The sequence below is a fragment of the Bos grunniens genome, chromosome X (assembly GCF_055505025.1).
Source record: "Bos grunniens cultivar Pamir isolate PY7600 chromosome X, Bosgru_T2T1.0, whole genome shotgun sequence".
In the NCBI taxonomy this organism is placed as follows: Eukaryota; Metazoa; Chordata; class Mammalia; order Artiodactyla; family Bovidae; genus Bos; species Bos grunniens.
This window is the reverse complement of record NC_141194.1, coordinates 140903628-140920862: the sequence shown is the minus strand read 5'-3', so window position 1 is coordinate 140920862 and position 17235 is coordinate 140903628. Positions and strand designations below refer to the sequence as shown.

Here is a 17235-nt window from a genome sequence, read left to right as displayed (position 1 = left end):
ATTCTGGCCTGGAGAATTCCATGGACTGTATAGTCCATTAGGTCACAAAGAGTCGGATATGACTGAGCCACTTTCGCTCTCACTTTGGAGTAGTGAGTGAGCCCTGAGAATATTGGTAGGGAAGAGCATTCTAGGCAAAGGGAACAGAAATCTCAAAGGCCTTGGTACAGGATTATTCTTGCCATGGTCAAGGAACAACAGGAAGGCCAACATATAGTAACTGGAGCACAGTGAGCAGAACAGAGGAGGAGAGATAAGATCAGAAGTAACAGGGCTGTATAGGTCCTTTGGTTCGGTTCACTCAGTTGTGTCTGACTTTTTGTGACCCCATGGACTGCAGCGCACCAGGCTTCCCTGTCCATCACCAACTCCTGGATTTGCTCAAACTCATGTCCGTCAAATCGGTGATGCCATCCAACCGTCTGATTCTCTGTCGTCCCTTTCTCCTCCTGCCCTCCATCTTTCCCAGCATCAGGGTCTTTTCCAATGAGTCATTTCTTTGCATCAGGTGGCCAAAGTACTGGAGTTTCAACTTCAGCACCAGTCCTTCCTTAGGGCCATTGTAAATTTTTGGCTTTTACTCTGAGACTGGAGAGTTTGGGCAGAGGAGTGGTATGTGAATGATAGGCTGATCCTGTTGAAACCAAAGCCATATCTGTTGCACTGAGAATAAACTGAGGAAAGGGGTTCTAGTAAGAAGGAAAAATCACTAAATGATTTGTCTAATCTTTGAGTTCAATAAACACTGAGTGTAGGATTGGATCCAGAGTTTTGTGGTGTGTGAGGCTTTATACAACTTTGGGAGCCTTCTTTAAGTGAAGGAATTCAAAAATAGGTGTGAACATGAACCTTTTGAAGTAAAAAGGGAGACGGTCTGGGAAAGGGTCTGAGTAAAGGGACTCTGAAGCATAAGCTTCATTAGCTTCTCTGCCTCTGAGTGAATTACTATGTACCAGACTCTATGCCAGGCCCTGGGAACAAAGGGATGGATAAATCAGTGGTTAGACTTAACACCTGGACTGTTGTAAACCTATCTGTCTGGCTTTCCTTATCTTCTCCTTCAATCTACTGAGCATATACCTAGAGGATTTAATTTTCTGAATCACTGATCTGTCATTATAGACTTCCCCCTTGGAAAAAAAACCTTTAATTGGCTTTCCATTGAGATTTTCTATTGCCCAAAGGACTTCTTATATTCTATAAGAATGTGGGGAAGTGGTGGGGTGATACTTGTTGAAAATGCAGATTTCCTGGACCCAGCCCTAACCTACTGAATGAGAGTTACTGAGGTTGGGGCTATAATTCATTTTAAACTATCTTCCCCAGGTGATTCTGATGCAGTTGGCTACTTTAGTAGTTAATGGGCTAAGGCCAAAGCTCCTTAATATGGAATAGCATCCTTAATCTTGACCCAGCTGCATTCTTTCCTATTCTTCAACTTAGACCCCTCCCCCATTCTAGCTATTGTCCCCCAGATGTGCTTTACACATTCTTGACTCTATAGAACCATTGGTCACTTTGTTCCATTTGGCTGGAATGCCCTTCATCTCCCTGCTGCCTCTCCAAATCTTAGCCATACCTTAAGTCCTGATTCAGATCTAGTCTTTCTTGGTGACCCACGAATCCCAACCTCTAAGTTCCTAGAGTACTCATCAGCAACCTTGTCATATTTATTGCATTGTTTTACTTCTCAGAGATGTATTACGTCCACCAGACTATAAACTCCCTCAGGGTAGGGTCCATTCCTTTATCTTTTTGTATCTACCAAGGGCATTACCCAGTACTGAGTAAGGAGAGAAACAAAAGGAGGAGGCAAGAAAGAGTGTTTATATTCATAATGGACTATATTTTTTGCCTTTATACTCTCATTTAGTAGAGCATAACAAATTCCCAAACAACTACTTTTTGATGAACAACACAGATTTGGTTCATAAATATACGTTCCAAAAATACATTGAAGGTGAAAACGTCTTTGGTTCAGATTCTCTCATTACAGGAAGATATTGGATGATATACTACTGGATACTGGCTGCTGTTTTAGTAAATATTTCAGAAATCAATTTATTCAGTGCTGTTATTTTTATCTTTTCACCCAAGGTTGTATTTTATGTTTTACTGTTCATAAAGGAATTGATCTGCATGCTGAAATAGTCTAGTCCTAGGCTATTTGGATGGAGAAGGCAATGGCACCCCACTCCAGTACTCCTGCCTGGAAAATCCCATGGACAGAGCAGCCTGGTAGGCTGCAGTCCATGGGGTCGCTAAGAGTCGGACACGACTGAGCGACTTCACTTTCACTTTTCACTTTCATGCATTGGAGAAGGAAATGGCAGCCCACTCCAGTGTTCTTGCCTGGAGAATCCCAGGGACGGGGGAGCCTGGTGGGCTGCCATCTATGGGGTCGCACAGAGTCAGACATGACTGAAGCAGCTTAGCAGCAGCAGCAGCAGCAGCAGCAGTCTATTTGGAAAAGAAACACCACCACCAATGTATACCTAAAGATTGCACTGGAGTCTGCCAAAGAATAACATCACATTTATCAGTGTTTGGTGGCACTAGTGGTAAAGAACCTGCCTGTCAGTGCAGGAGATGCAGGCTTGATCCCTGGGTTGGAAAGATCCCCTGGAGGAGGACATGGCAACCCACTCCAGTATTCTTACCTGGAGAATTCCATGGACAGAGGAGCCTGGTGGGCTATGGTCACAAAAGAGTTGGACACTACTTAGTGACTAAACAAGTTTGTGTATAGGTAGGTTTGTGTGTAAGTATGTGTATAGAGTTTTGTGTGGACCAGAGTTTTCACTTCTCTAAGATAAGTGCTGAGGAACGTGATAACGTGATTCCTTGGTGTTATGGTAAACATGTACTTAGTTTCCCCCCTCCACCAAAGAAACTGCCAACTGTTTTGAAGAGTAACTGTACCATTTTTACATTTCAAACAGCAAAAGATGAGAGACCAGTTTCAATTTATTCTTACCAGCATTTGGAACTATCATGATTTTGAAGAGGGCACTGCTTGATTTTATTTATTTTCAAGGCTTTATTGAGATAATTCAAATATGATAAAACTTACTGATTTAAAGGGTACAACTAAATGTTTTTAGTACACTCATAGGTGTGTAGTGATATTTCATTGTGGTCTTAACTTGCATTTCACTAATTGGTGTTGTTTGGTCACTAAGTTGTATCTGACTCTGGGTGACCCCATGGACTGCAGCACACCAGGCTTCCCTGTCCTTCAGTATCTCCCACAGTTTGCTCAAATCCATGTCACGGAGTCAGTGATGTGCTGAATATCTTTTCATGTGTTTATCCATATTATTCTCTTTGATGAAGTATCTTGTTTTTTTTTTTTCCTTGTCAGTTTTGCTGGAGTTCAGCTGATCTTAAATAACCAGATTTGGTTTATTTGTTTTCTACATTTTTCTGTTTTCTTTATTTCCTTGACTTCACTCTATTTCCTTCCCTCTGCTTGCTTTGTGTTTGTTTCTAATTTAAGTTGGCACTGTGGGGCATTGATTTGAGACTTTTTCTCTTTTCTAATACAGTAGTTCCTCCTTACCTGTATTTTCACTTTCTGTAGTTTCAGTTACACATGGTCGAACAAGGTTCAAAATGTTAAATAAAAAATTCCAGAAATAATTCATAAGTTTTAAACTGGGAGCTGTTCTGAGTAGTGTGATGAAATCTCACACCTTTCCATCCACCCAAGATCTGAATCATCCCTCTGTCCAGCACATCTTAGTCACTTAGTCGACATCTCAATTATTGGGCTGACTGTCATGGTAGCACCGTATTCGTGTTCAAGTAACCCTTATTTTACTTAGTAGTGGCCCCCAAAGTGCAAGAGTAGTGACTCTGGCAATTTGGATATACCAAAGAGAAGCCGTAAAGAGCTTTTTCTGAAAGCAATTCAAAAGAAAATTGAAAAGGTAAGACTTGATAAGAAAAGGAGATAGTTATGCTGAGGTTGCTGAGATCTATGGTAAGAAAGAATCGTCTATCTGTTCAATTGTGAAGAAAGAAAAATTTGTGCTGGTTTTGCTGGTTTGCAACTCAAACTGTAAAAGTTATGGCCACTGTGCATGACAAGTGCTTAGTTAAAATGTAAAAGGCTTTAAATCTATAAAATAAGACACTTTGAAAGACCACATTCACATAACTTTTATTACAGTATATTATAATCCTATTTTAATATTATTTTATTGTGCCTAATCTATAAATTTTATCATAGGTATGTTTGTATTGGAAAAAATATAGTTTTAATATATATAGGGTGATTTCAGGCATCCATTGAGAGTCTTGGAACACATCTGCTGCACATAAGGGGAGACCACCATCAAAGCATTCAGTGCTTTAAATTTCCTCTCAGTATTTCTTTAGTTGTATCTCACAAAGTTTGATCTGTTTATTTTAATTTTTATTCAATTCAATGTCTTTTAATTCCTTTGAGACTTACTCTTTGAGATAAGGATTACTTATGTTGATTTGTTGGAGAAGGCAATGGCACCCCACTCCAGTACTTTTGCCTAGAAAATCCCATGGATGGAGGAGCCTGGTAGTCTGCAGTTCATGGGGTCGCTAGAGTCAGACACGACTGAGCGACTTCACTTTCACTTTTCACTTTCATGCATTGGAGAAGGAAATGGCAACCCACTCCAGTATTCTTGCCTGGAGAATCCCAGGGACGGGGGAGCCAACAAAGGTTCGTCTAGTCAAGGCTATGGTTTTTCCTGTGGTCATGTATGGATGTGAGAGTTGGACTGTGAAGAAGGCTGAGCGCCGAAGAATTGATGCTTTCGGACTGTGGTGTTGGAGAAGACTCTTGAGAGTCCCTTGGACTGCAAGGAGATACAACCAGTCCATCCTAAAGGAGATCAGTTCTGGGTATTCATTGGAAGGACTGATGCTGAGGCTGAAACTCCAGTACTTTGGCCACCTCATGCGAAGAGTTGACTCATTGGGAAAGACTCTGATGCTGGGAGGGATTGGGGGCAGGAGTAGAAGGGGACAACAGGGGATGAGATGGCTGGATGGCATCACTGACTTGATGGATGTGAGTCTGAGTGAACTCTGGGAGTTGGTGATGGACAGGGAGACCTGGTGTGCTGTGATTCATGGGGTCGTGAAGAGTCGGACATGACTGAGTGACTGAACTGAACTGAGGGTTAGTTCTATTGTAGTCTAGGGTCTTGGAGTCAATGCTCCCACTCCAGAGGCTCAGAGCTTGATCTCTGGTCAGGGATGAGGATTCCACAAGTGGTTTGTTATGGCATTAAGTGAGATTAAAACAAATAGGAAAAAATGAGAAAGCAAAGATGAACCCCAGACAAATGGCAGTTATAAAATCAGGGAAATAATAATTAAAATAATGGAATATACACACACACACACACATACATATATATATATCTACACCCATAAGCAAAATCAAAGCAGTCCAACAAAATGTACAGTAGATTGACCCAGAAAACAAAGGAAATAAAAAATTATATTTACTAGTTAAGAACAAGATTAAATCACAAACTGGAAAACAAAACTTAAAGCAAGGTGCCACGTGGGGAATAAAGCAGTGAAAACAAAACTAACAAATATGTTGAGAGGAAAGGAAAGGAAGAAAAGAAAGAAAGAATAGATATGTAAAATTAAATAAAGGTAAAGAAGGTTTATATACATTAAAGATTAATTTGAAGGGGAAAAGAACAGTAGGAAAAGCAAGCAAAGGAATAAATGTAGAAAAAATAATGATAGGTTTAAAAAATTAGAAAAGAAAAGGAGAACTCCAAAGAACTGCTAAAGCCCAACATATAGGCAGAGGTTTATAACAATAAAAAATGAGGCTGAGAAAAAATAAGAAGCTCAAAAGCTTAATTATATTTCATAGTGCCAATAAAATTGACAACTACAATAGAGGCGGAGGGGAAGGAATTTTTAAAAAATCCAAAAGAATCATTTTGATATTTGGCAAAACTAATACAATTATGTAAAGTTTAAAAATAAAATAAAATTAGAAAAAAAAAAAGAATCTATAGAACAAGTCAAAACATAATAATAAATGTTTATCTTGAGTGACTGCTGTCAGAGTCCTCTCCCTCGCTGGGAGTCACAGTCCACCTCACCTCCCTAGGATGCCCTTCAGCACTGTGCTGATCTCTGGACCTTCTGTGCGGGCTGCTCAGAATCTAACCTGGTCCTACTCCTGTGTGTTCTTGCCTCTAGTGTCCACAGTTATCAGAACTAGTGCTTTTTCTTTTGTGGGAGCTCTCAGTGTCCTTTTATATATTCCGTATACACAGCCTGCCTTGTTGATTGTGTGGATTTAATCTGCAGCTTGTCCAGCTGGTGGGAAGGTTTTGGATCTTCTTCCTTAGCCACAGTGCCGCTGTGTTTCAATTGTGCTTTTATTTCCACCTCTGCATGTGAGTCGTCCACTGGGGTTTGCTCCTGAGGCTGCCCTGGAGGGCTTGGGTTTGCCCCTGTGAGGTGTGGAGGTGGTGCAGCTGCTTGGGTTGCAGGGGTTCTGGCAGCACCAGGTACTCAGGGAAGTTGATGGCTAGGGCAGCAGGAAATATAGTGCTCTAGAAGGGTATGGCAACCATTATTGGCCAATACGCTCCAGTCTTCTTGCCTGCAGCACCCCCCCCCCCCCGCCAACCTGAAAGAGAAGCCTGGCAGGCCATAGTCTATAGGGTCACAAAGAGTTGGGCATGACTGAAGTAACCCTGCTTGCATAGATGCAAGCCTTTTTTTTGCTTGTGGCAGCTCTGCCCCAGTGAGAGTTGAGCATGAAGGTGACGCAGCTGCTTGACTTGCAGGGACCCTGGCAGCACCAAGTGTGCAGGGACACGGGACTGCCTCCACCGCAGGAGTTATGGCCCTATCAGAGACTTTTTTTGAGCCTCCTATAGCTAGTGATCAGAAGGCCTCTTTGGCCAGTCTTTATCCATAGCTCTGCTGGTTCAGGCACTTAGAGGGCTCCCTTGCCCCTGTGGTCCTTCTCTGTTATTTGGAACATTAGGCACATAGAGGGCACTGCACGCCCCCCCCCCCACCCTGACTGGGTCCTATTCTGTAGATCTGTGCATCAGCCACTTAGAGGGGCACCCTGGGTGGGGTCCTAGTCTGTAGTTCAGGGCATCAGGCATTTGATGGGCCAGCCTCTCTATTGTTCAGCAGCTGATGCTGGCTGTATGAAGAGAGTCTATGGTGGTGTCTCCACCCTCTACATGGGACTCAGCAGTATTGCCTTGCTTCCATGGCTGCCTGGCTTTCCTCCACAGGCATTTCCCACCACAGTCTCCTCCCTCATATCCCCTCAATCTGTCTCTCTCTCTGCAGTCAAGAGCAGCCCTCCCCCTGGGATTGCTCCACAATCCCTAAACTCCAGCTCCCAGCCACTGTGCCTTCCAGGGGATCTACATCCCTGTTTGGGGTATGTATGGCTGCGGCAATGGCTGTCTGATTCTCAGTCCATTTAGGCTGCCACAGATCAGCTGTTTCACTCTCAGCCTTAAATGTTTCTCCTCTGACTCAGACAACTGCCAGTTGCCCCACCCACTGAGGGCAGGTACAGTCCTACTAAAACTCCTGTTTTTCCTCCTACTGAGTTTTGCATGGTTCTGTATATTCTTTTCCACTGGCCAGGTACTCCTGTATGCTCTCAGCTGGTGTTCTGCATCCACTTCTGTGTCCGAAGGTGTATTCCTGGTGTATCCGTGGAGAGAGATATACTCCCCATCCACCTACTTCTCCATCTTGTTATCTCCTTTTTTTCCCCTTTTGATCAGCCTGGCTAAATTTTTGTCAATCTTATCTTTTTAGAGAAACAAATTTCTTGGTTTCATTAATTTTTCCCTCTTTACCTATTTTCTTTACTTTTGTTCTAAAGTTTTTTTTCTGGTTTTTTTTTTTTTTTTTTTTTTTTTCTGTTTTAGTTTGGCTTGCTCTTCTTTTTCCAGTGACTTAAGGTGGAAGGTTAGCCTCTCAGCACTGCTTTCACTGGATCTCATAAGTTTTACATTCACCTCAAATTTCTCTTGTGATTTCATATTTGACCCACTTGTTATTTAGGAATGTTTAATTTCACATATTTGTGAATATACCGAATTTCCTTCTGTTACTGATTTATGATTTTGTTCTCTTGTGGTAGAAAAATATATGGTTTCCATCCTTTTAAAGGTATTCAGACTTGCTTAATAGCTCACCATATGGTCTGTTATACAGAGTATTCTATGTGCACTGAGAATGTATATATTATACTCTGCTGTTGTTGGGAGATGTGTTCTATATATGTCCTTTGCTGCTGCTGCTGCTAAGTTGCTTCAGTGGTGTCCGACTCTGTGTGACCCCATAGACAGCAGCCCACCAGGCTCCCCTGTCCCTGGGATTCTCCAGGCAAGAACACTGAAGTGGGTTGCCATTTCCTTCTCCGATATATGTCCTTTAGACATAACTATTTTATATGTTGTCCAATTCTGTCTTCTTGTTAATGTCTTTTTGTACTATCCATTATTAAATGTGGATTATTGATGTCTCCAAGTATTATTGTAGAATTGTGTATTTCTCCCTTATTTTGTCAGATTTTGTTTCACGAAATTTGGTCCTCTGTAATTAGGTACATGGCCTTCCCTGGTGGTCCCTGATGGCTCAGTGGTAAAGAATCTACCTGTAATGCAGGAGACTTGGATTTGATTCCTGGGTCAAGAAGACCCCTGTGGAGAAGGAAATGGCAACCCACTCCAATACTCTTGCCTGAAGAATCCCATGGACAGAGGAGCCTGGAGGGCTACAGTCCATGGGGTTGCAAAGAGTTGGAGTGATTAAACAAAAACAGCAACAGCAATTAGGTGCATATGTTTATAATTATCATATATTCCTCATGGTATATCTCTTTTATCATTATAAACCTTTACCCTAAACCACTGTTTGTTTTAAAGTCTGTTTTGTCTGCTATTAGTATAGCCATTCTAGTTTTCTTACTGTTGCTCTTTGCATATTTTTTTCCATTCTTTTAATTTCAATCTATTTATATCTTTGAATCTTAAGTTGTGTCTCCTATAGATAGCATATACTTAAATCTTCTTGTTTTGTCCATTCTGACAAAATCTGCCTTTTGATTTTATGTTATTGGTGTAATTTGCTTTATGTAAATTTTTATTTTTTTGTTTTCTATGTGTTCTGTGCTTTTTTGTTACTCTATTCTCCATTTTGTTACTCTGTTCCCCATATTGCTGCTTTCATTTGCATTAACTGGATATTTTCTAATGTAAAATTTTCACTTCTTTAATAAATTTTTTATGGTTTCATGTTAGTTCCTTCACAGTTTCTTTGTGGTTTCTTAGGCTTACTATATAAATCCTAATTTATCAGAATCTGCTACAGATTTATACTAACTTAATTCCAGTGAGGTATAGAAATGTTACTCTGGTGTAGTTCAGTCTTCTTTTTCCTCTTTTTGTGATTATTATTGCTATGCTTTTACATGTTAAAAACAACACAGTGCTGTAATTAATACTTTAAACAAGTTTAAATCTTTTAAAGTAACTAGAGCAAGGGGAACCATATATATTTGTAGCTTTTCTTACATTAACCTGATTTCCTTTTTGTGGTTTCTTCCTTTATTCTCATCGATTCATGTTGACATTAAGAATAATTTCCTTAATCCAATACACCTTTGCTCCCCACCACCTCCCTTATGTTGTTATTGGAAGATATATTACATTTCTATATATTATAGTACCAATAGTACAATGATGTATTTTAAAACTGCCTTTAAAAAATTGGTTAAGAGAAGAAAGGAAAGAAATATGCACGTATTCTGCCTTTTATAATAACATAATGTCCTTTACAAGTGCCTTTTCCTTTCTTTGTGCAATTGGAAATACTGTCTGGGGCCACTTGCTTCCAGCCTAGTATCTCTTGTATGGTGGGTGTACTAGTGACAGAGTCTCAGATTGTGTTGATCAGATAGCTTTGAGGGGTATAAGATTCTAGGCTGACAGTTTTTTTGGTGTTATCTTGAGCACTTTGAATATGTTTTCCCCTTGCCTTCTGGCCTCTATTGTTTCTGATGACAAGTCAGCTATTAATCTTATTGGGGTTTCCTTATAAAAGACACTTTGTTTTTCTCTTGCTGCTTTCATGATTTTCTCCATGTGTTTTGGCTTTCAGCATTTTTACTATGATGTGTTTTTTTGTGGATCTGGTTTCTTTTATCACACTTGATATTCATTGCGCTTCTTGAATGTACGTATTAGTTTTTCATCAAATTTGAAAATACTCAGCCTTTATCTCTTTGAATTTTTTTTTCCTGTCCCATTCTTTCTCATCTCTCTTCTGGGACTTCTGTTGCTTGCAAGTTTGTGTACTTTATGGGGTCCTGTATTTCTCTGAAACTCTTTTCATTTTCTTTTTTCACCCCCTTTATTTTTTGAATTGCAAATAACAATGGTCTCTATTCAAACTTAGGCTTCCCTGGTGGCTCAGACAGTAAAGAATCCTCTTGCAATGTGCAAGACCTGGGTTGGGAAGATCCCCTGGAGGAGGGCATGTTAACCCACTCCAGTATTCTTGCTTGGAGAATCCCCATGGACAGAGGAGCCTGGTGGGCTACAGTCCATGGGGTTGCAAAGAGTCAGACAAGACTGAGTGACTAAGCACAGCACATATTTAAACTTAGTGATTCTTTTTACTGTCAGTTCAAATCGACTGTTCAGCCCGTCTAGTAAAATTTTCCTTTTTAATTATCATACTTTCAGCTTCATAACCTCATTACATTTTCCCTTATAGTTTCTATCTTATTTCCAGTCTGTATTTGAGATATTGTCATCACACCTTTGTTTATTTAAGCATGGTATAACTTAGTGCTTTGAGTATGTTTCTAGTAGGTACTTTGAAATTTTTGTCCATCAAATTTTACATTGCTTCACTCTCATAAGCATTTTCTCTTGCCTGCTTGTTTCTCCATACATGGGTCAGACTTTACTGTTTCTTTGCTGTCTTGTCTCATTCCCAAAGGTAAACAAATACATTTTAGGTAATATATTGTAGCAACTCTGATTACTGGACCACATTCCTCCCCACCCTTGAAGGTGGCAGCTTATTATATTTATTTGTAGTTTGTTTATTGCTAATGCGGTCATTTGAATGAAATATATTTCCTCCTCATAGTATGACGTCTCTGATACTCCTTAAATGACAGCCTTTGGCACAGGTACAGTCACCCTGGCATAATAGTCATTTTGGCAGTACTCTCTTTTCTCTAAAGGATAAATTACTCCACAGACTAATCCAGTTAAAATCTGATCCTTTGTTCAGATTTTTTAAAAAACTGTTTCCTACAGATCCATCTCTTCAGATATTTTCTCTTCTTTTCCTCCCTCCTTCCTTCCCTTCCTCCTCGTAATTTTTCCCTCAGCTTTAGTGAGATATAATTGACATATAACATAGTGTAAATTTTAATTGCATAACATGATTTGATACACACACACACACATATATATATAATGAAATGATTACCACAGTAAGGCTACTTAACACTTCCATCACCTCACATAATTACCATTTTTTTGTGATGAGAACATTTACTCCCTTAGCAGTTTTCAAGTATAAAATACAGTATTATTAACTATAGTCACCATGTTGCACATTAGATTCCCAGAACTTACTTATCTTAAAACTCTAAGTTTGTACCCTTTGACCAATATCTCCCCATTTCCCCCATCTTTAAAACCTGGCATGAACTATTCTACTCTCTGTTCTATGGGGTTGGCCATTTTAGAGTTCACATATAAGTGAGATCATATATCTGTCTTTTCACTGTCATTTATTAGCATAATGCCCTCAAGGTCCATTGATATTGTTGTAAATGGTAGAATTTCCTTCTCTCTCATGACCAAATACTATTTCTTTGTGTATGTGTATAAAATATCATACCTTCTTATTCTATTCATTCATAGACATTTAGGTTATTTCCGTATTTTCTTGTCATTCAGTCACTTGTTCGTGTCCAACTCTTTGTGACCCCATGGAATTCAGCACACCAGGCTTCCCTGTCCATCACCATCTCCAAGAGCTAGCTCAAACTCATGTCCATGGAGTCAGTGATGCCATTCAAGCATCTTGCACTCTGTCATCCCCTTCTTCTGCCTTCAATCTTTCCCAGCATCAGGGTCTTTTCCAGTGAGTCAGTTCTTCGCATCAGATGGCCAAAGTATTGGAGTTTCAGCTTCAGCATCAGTCCTTCCAATGAATATTCAGGACTGATTTCCTTTAGGATGGACTGGTTGGATCTCCTTGCAGTCCAAGGGACTCTCAACAGTTTTCTCCAACACCACAATTCAAAAGCATCAATTCTTCAGTACTCAGCCTTCTCTGTGGTCCAGCTCTCACATCCATACATGACTACTGGAAACACCATAGCTTTGACTATTTGGACCTTCGTCAGCAAAGAAACATCTCTGCTTTTTAACATGCTATCTAGGTTTGTCATAGCTTTTCTTCCAAGGAGCAAGCATCTTTTAATTTTATGGCTGCTGTCACCATCTGCTGTGATTTTGGAGCCCAAGAACATGAAGTCTGTCATTGTTTCCATTGTTTCTCCATTTGGCACCAAGTGATGGGACTGGTTGCCATGATCTTAGTTTTCTGAATGTTGAGTTTTAAGCCACCTTTTTCATTCTCCTGTTTCACCTTCATCAAGAGGCTCCATATCTTTGTTATTGTGAATAATGCTGCAATGAACATGGGAGTCCAGATATCTCTTTGAGATCCCGGTTTCATTTCCTTTGAATATATACCCGGAAGTGAAATTGCTGGATTGTATGGTAGTTCTATTATTAATTTTTTTGAGGAACTTTCATACTGTTTCCTATAGTGGCTGCACCAGTTTTCATTTCCCCAACAGTGTGCAGGGGTTCCCTTTTCTCCATATCCTTGTCCATATCCTTGTCAACACTTGTTATTTTTTGTGTTTTTGATGATAGCCATTCTAACAGATGTGAGATAACATCACATTGTGGTTTTCATCTACATTTCTCTGATTAGTGATATTGAGCTGCTCTTTGTGTGCCTGCTGTCCATTTGTATGTCTTTTTTGGCCCAGCACTTTTTTAAAAATTGTATTAAAAATTTTTTTTTGCTATGGGGTTGTGATTTCCTTACACACTTTGGATATTAGCATGTTATGAGATGATTTGCAAATATTTTCTCTCATTCTGTAGGTTGACCTTTCAATTTGTTGATAAAGTTTTTTATTTTTGCAGTGCAGAAACTTCAGTTTGGTAAAATCCCACTTGATTTTTTTGCTTTTGTTGTCTGTGTTTTTGGTACCATATCTAAAAAACTGATTGTGAAGGCCCATTTCAAAGAGCCTTTTCTGTGTTTTCTTATAGGAGTGTTATGGTTTCAGATCTTACATTTAACTAATTAAATATATTTTGAGTTAGTTTTTGAGTGGTATAAGACAGAGGTCTCTTTTCTTTCTTCTGCATTTAGTGTGTTTCAAGTACCATTTATTGAAGAGACTGTCCTTTTCCCATTGTATATTATTGGCTCTCTTGTCACATATTAGTTAATTATATATGCATGTGTTTACTTCTTAGCTCTCAGGTCTGTTCCATTGGTCTATGTGTCTAGTTTTTATGCCTGTACCATACTACCATACTATTTTGATTACTTTGTTGTTATTTAGTCACTTAGTTGTGTCCAACTCTGAGACCCCATGGACTGCAGTATATCAGGCTTCCCTGTCCTTCACTATCTCCTGGAGTTTGCTCAAACTTATGATGCCATCCAACCATTCAACCATCTCATCCTCTGTCATTCCCTTCTCCTCCTGCCCTCAATCTTTCCCATCATCAGGGTCTTTTCCAATGAGTCGGTTCTTTGCATCAGGTGACCAAAGTATTGGAGCTTCAGCATCAGTCCTTCCAATGAATATTCAGGGCTGATTTCCTTTAGGATTGACTTGTCTGATCTCTTTGCTTTGATTACCACAGCTTTGTAAAATAGTTTTAAATCATGAAATGTGCCTCCAGCATTATTCTTCTTTCTCAAGAAGATTACTTTGACTATTTGGGGTCTTTTGTGGTTTCATACAAATTTTAGGATTGTTTATTTTATTTTTGTGAAAAATAGCAGTGAAATTTTGAGATTGCATTGAATCTACAGATAGCTTTAGGTAGTATGTGTATTCTAGCAGTATTCTGATTCATGAACATGGGATACCTTCCCACTTATTTTCATTTTCTTCAGTTTCTTAAATCAGTGTTTTATACTTCTTAGTGTACAGATCTTTCCCTTCCTTAGTTTAAATTTATCCCTCTGTACTTTACTGCTTTGACATTGTATGTGGGATTGTTGTCTTTCCTTTTCAGATAGTTCATTGTTAGCGTATAGAAACTCAAGAGGAAAAGGAGAGTCTGTTGCATTTACCCAAAATTTTACTCTTCTAATTATACTTTTTTCCTTCTTGATGCTCCAAAGTTTCTTTCATCATTTCCTTTCTGCCTCATGAATTTTCTGTAGCCATTGTTTTAGGGTAGGTCTGCTGATGGTAAATTCTCATAATTTTCCTGAAAAATAGACTTCACTTCTCCTTTTTAATGAATATTTTTACTAGATACAGAATTCTGCCAGTTAGGGATGGAAGTTCATGTTTTTCACTTGACCACCTTTAGTGTTCCAAAAGGAGGAGTTTCTTGTTATTTCTGGGCAGGGATAGAATTTCAAGTCCCCATTAGGCTTCTGCTGATACCACCCATATTGGAAGGGGAAGGGATGCCTTGATACTGCAGTTAACATGGCCTCCATTGTCGTCATGGAAGGGGGACTCCTTACCACTGAGAAAAAATGAAAGTTCTGGTTATCTACTCAGCCTTCTGTGTCACTGTCCTGACACAGGGGAAGAGGTGCCTAGTTACAGCTTTGTAAAGGTGGATATCTAGGTTTCCTACTTGGCCTATGCTGTCATGGATTGAGGTAAGAGCACAATGTTTGCCCCATGGTGTTTGGCTGATGTAGCATGATTATTGTCTAAAAGTATTCTGTCTTACTAGGCTGCCTTTATCCTGGTCCTTTGGCTAGAGAGAGTAGGAGCATTTTTTTTTTTTCTGTACATATTAATGTGTCCTGGTTACAGGCTTCTACTGCACCCAATCCAGGGTATGTTAGGCAGAAAGAAAATCCAAAGAACTTAACACCATGCCATTCCTTGAGTCCTAGAGTCCCTATGTTCTTCTCCTCTCCACCTTCCAAAGTCAGCCTGTGTTTTTTATGTATAATGTCCAGTGTACTTAGTGCATCTACTTCTCCATCTTATCACAGAACCAGAAGTCCAGGGAACAATTAGATATAGATATTTTAGGTACTGGATACATTTTGATGCAGATATAGTGTTAGAACCATTATGATAAGCAATAATATTTTTATTACTAGGAAATAAATACTCTTGTTACTAGATTAGAATCATTCCTGCCTCTTGCTTCATAACATCTCTGACCTCCTTGGAAGTGGGAACTCCTTTATCTCTCTAAAGGAAAGCAGAACTGCCTGAGATTAATGGGTTCTCTAATGCTGGTGGGAGATTGCTTAAGAGGCCTTGTGTTAAATATCAACCTTTGGCTTCTCCTGAGGTGGTGCCCATTGATGGCTTATATGATTACCTTAGGAGAAAAGATAATGCTTTTAACCAAGGTGGGAATAGAAACAGAAGTTGAAGTCTGTAGTATCTGAGTTATCCTTGCAGGAAATGAAGACTTAAGTACTTACTCTGAAGTGGTTATTAAAGTGGAAATGCCTACTGTGATCAGCTTTGAGGTCAGTAATAGTAAAACTATATTCCAAGGCTACAAAAGCTACTGAAATAGTGTCTTAACTGCCAGACTTTATGACCAGAACAAGGGTACGACCATAACCGAAGGGTAAATGGCTTGCTAATTTCCTGGAAATGCAATCACTATGTTATTGTTTATAGAGTTTTCTCCTCATCTCTTTCAACTTGAAATGATGTTTTTCTTCACCAGCATCTTAACTCCTATTCTTGGGGACTGTCAGTTGGAAAGGGACGGAAAAGTAGGGGTTTGAATACCTACCTGTTAATAGCTCTAACCTTGGAGTCAGACTACATGGCTTCAACTTCTGGCTTTTCCATTAAGTACTTGTTAGCCTTTGGCAAGTTATCTAACCTTCCAAAGTCTTGATTTCTTTAGTGGTAAAGTGAGCATTATGGTAGCACCTACCTCTTAGAGTTATTGTGAGACTTAGATGCAATAAAAATTACAAATGCCTAAAAAACCCTGGCCCTGTAAGCATTCAATACATGTTAGCTATGTGAATGGGTCCTAACTGCTGACAATATTTAACGGCTCTTGTTTTCTCCTTTTCTGACCTCTAAAGTGTAGAGTTGGATCATGTTTTAGCTTTTGGCCACTTCATAGTATTACCAGTACCTCCAACTCAGTTTTGGGGTCTTTCTATTATATGAGAAGCTGTGGAATTCTAAGACATTTGTCCAGAATATCTGGCCACTAGATGATTATGGCTAACAGTTTTTAGAGATCTAAATTGATATTTAAAAAATAAGGCAAACCAGCTTGATGAAGCTGTTGCTAAGTCACTTCAGTCATGTTTGACTCTGTGCGACCCCATAGATGGCAGCCCACCAGGCTCCCCTGTCCCTGGGATTCTCCAGACAAGAACACTGGAGTGGGTTGCCATTTCCTTCTCCAATGCGTGAAAGTGAAGTCGCTCAGTTGTGTCCGACTCTTCGTGACCCCATGGACCACAGCCTACCAGGCTCCTCCGTCCATGAGATTTTCCAGGCAAGAATACTGGAGATTAATTTGTTATCCTTCTCATTTTAGCATGGTCTGGGTCTCCTGTGAGAATGTAGACTGTGAATACACCTATGTCTTGAAATGATGCGCCTATATATAACATTCAGGTAGTACCTTAATCCCCCTTCAGGGAATACTGATACATGTGTACAGTTATTAATAATATCTAGAATGACTTATTTATTATGATAAGTTTATGTCCAAATAAAGCATTAGTAGTTTGGTCTTTTTGGCTTCCTTAAAGGGAATATGATATTTGATTATCTAGAGAGTCATGCCAAAGGATACTATTTAGCTACAGCTAGGAAATAATCATTCTTCATCTTAAATTTTTAGAAAAAATATATGTTTAAATGTTTGAAGAAAGATGGAACACATTAGAAATGAATATATTTTAGTT

The 17235-nt window shown here is 39.4% G+C and overlaps 1 protein-coding gene across 21 annotated transcripts in view; it reads left to right on the top strand.

Annotated features, from left to right (window-relative positions):
- Positions 1-17235, top strand: part of LOC147341495 (uncharacterized) — a 786153-nt gene that overhangs the window by 161238 nt on the left and 607680 nt on the right. The window lies entirely within an intron of this gene.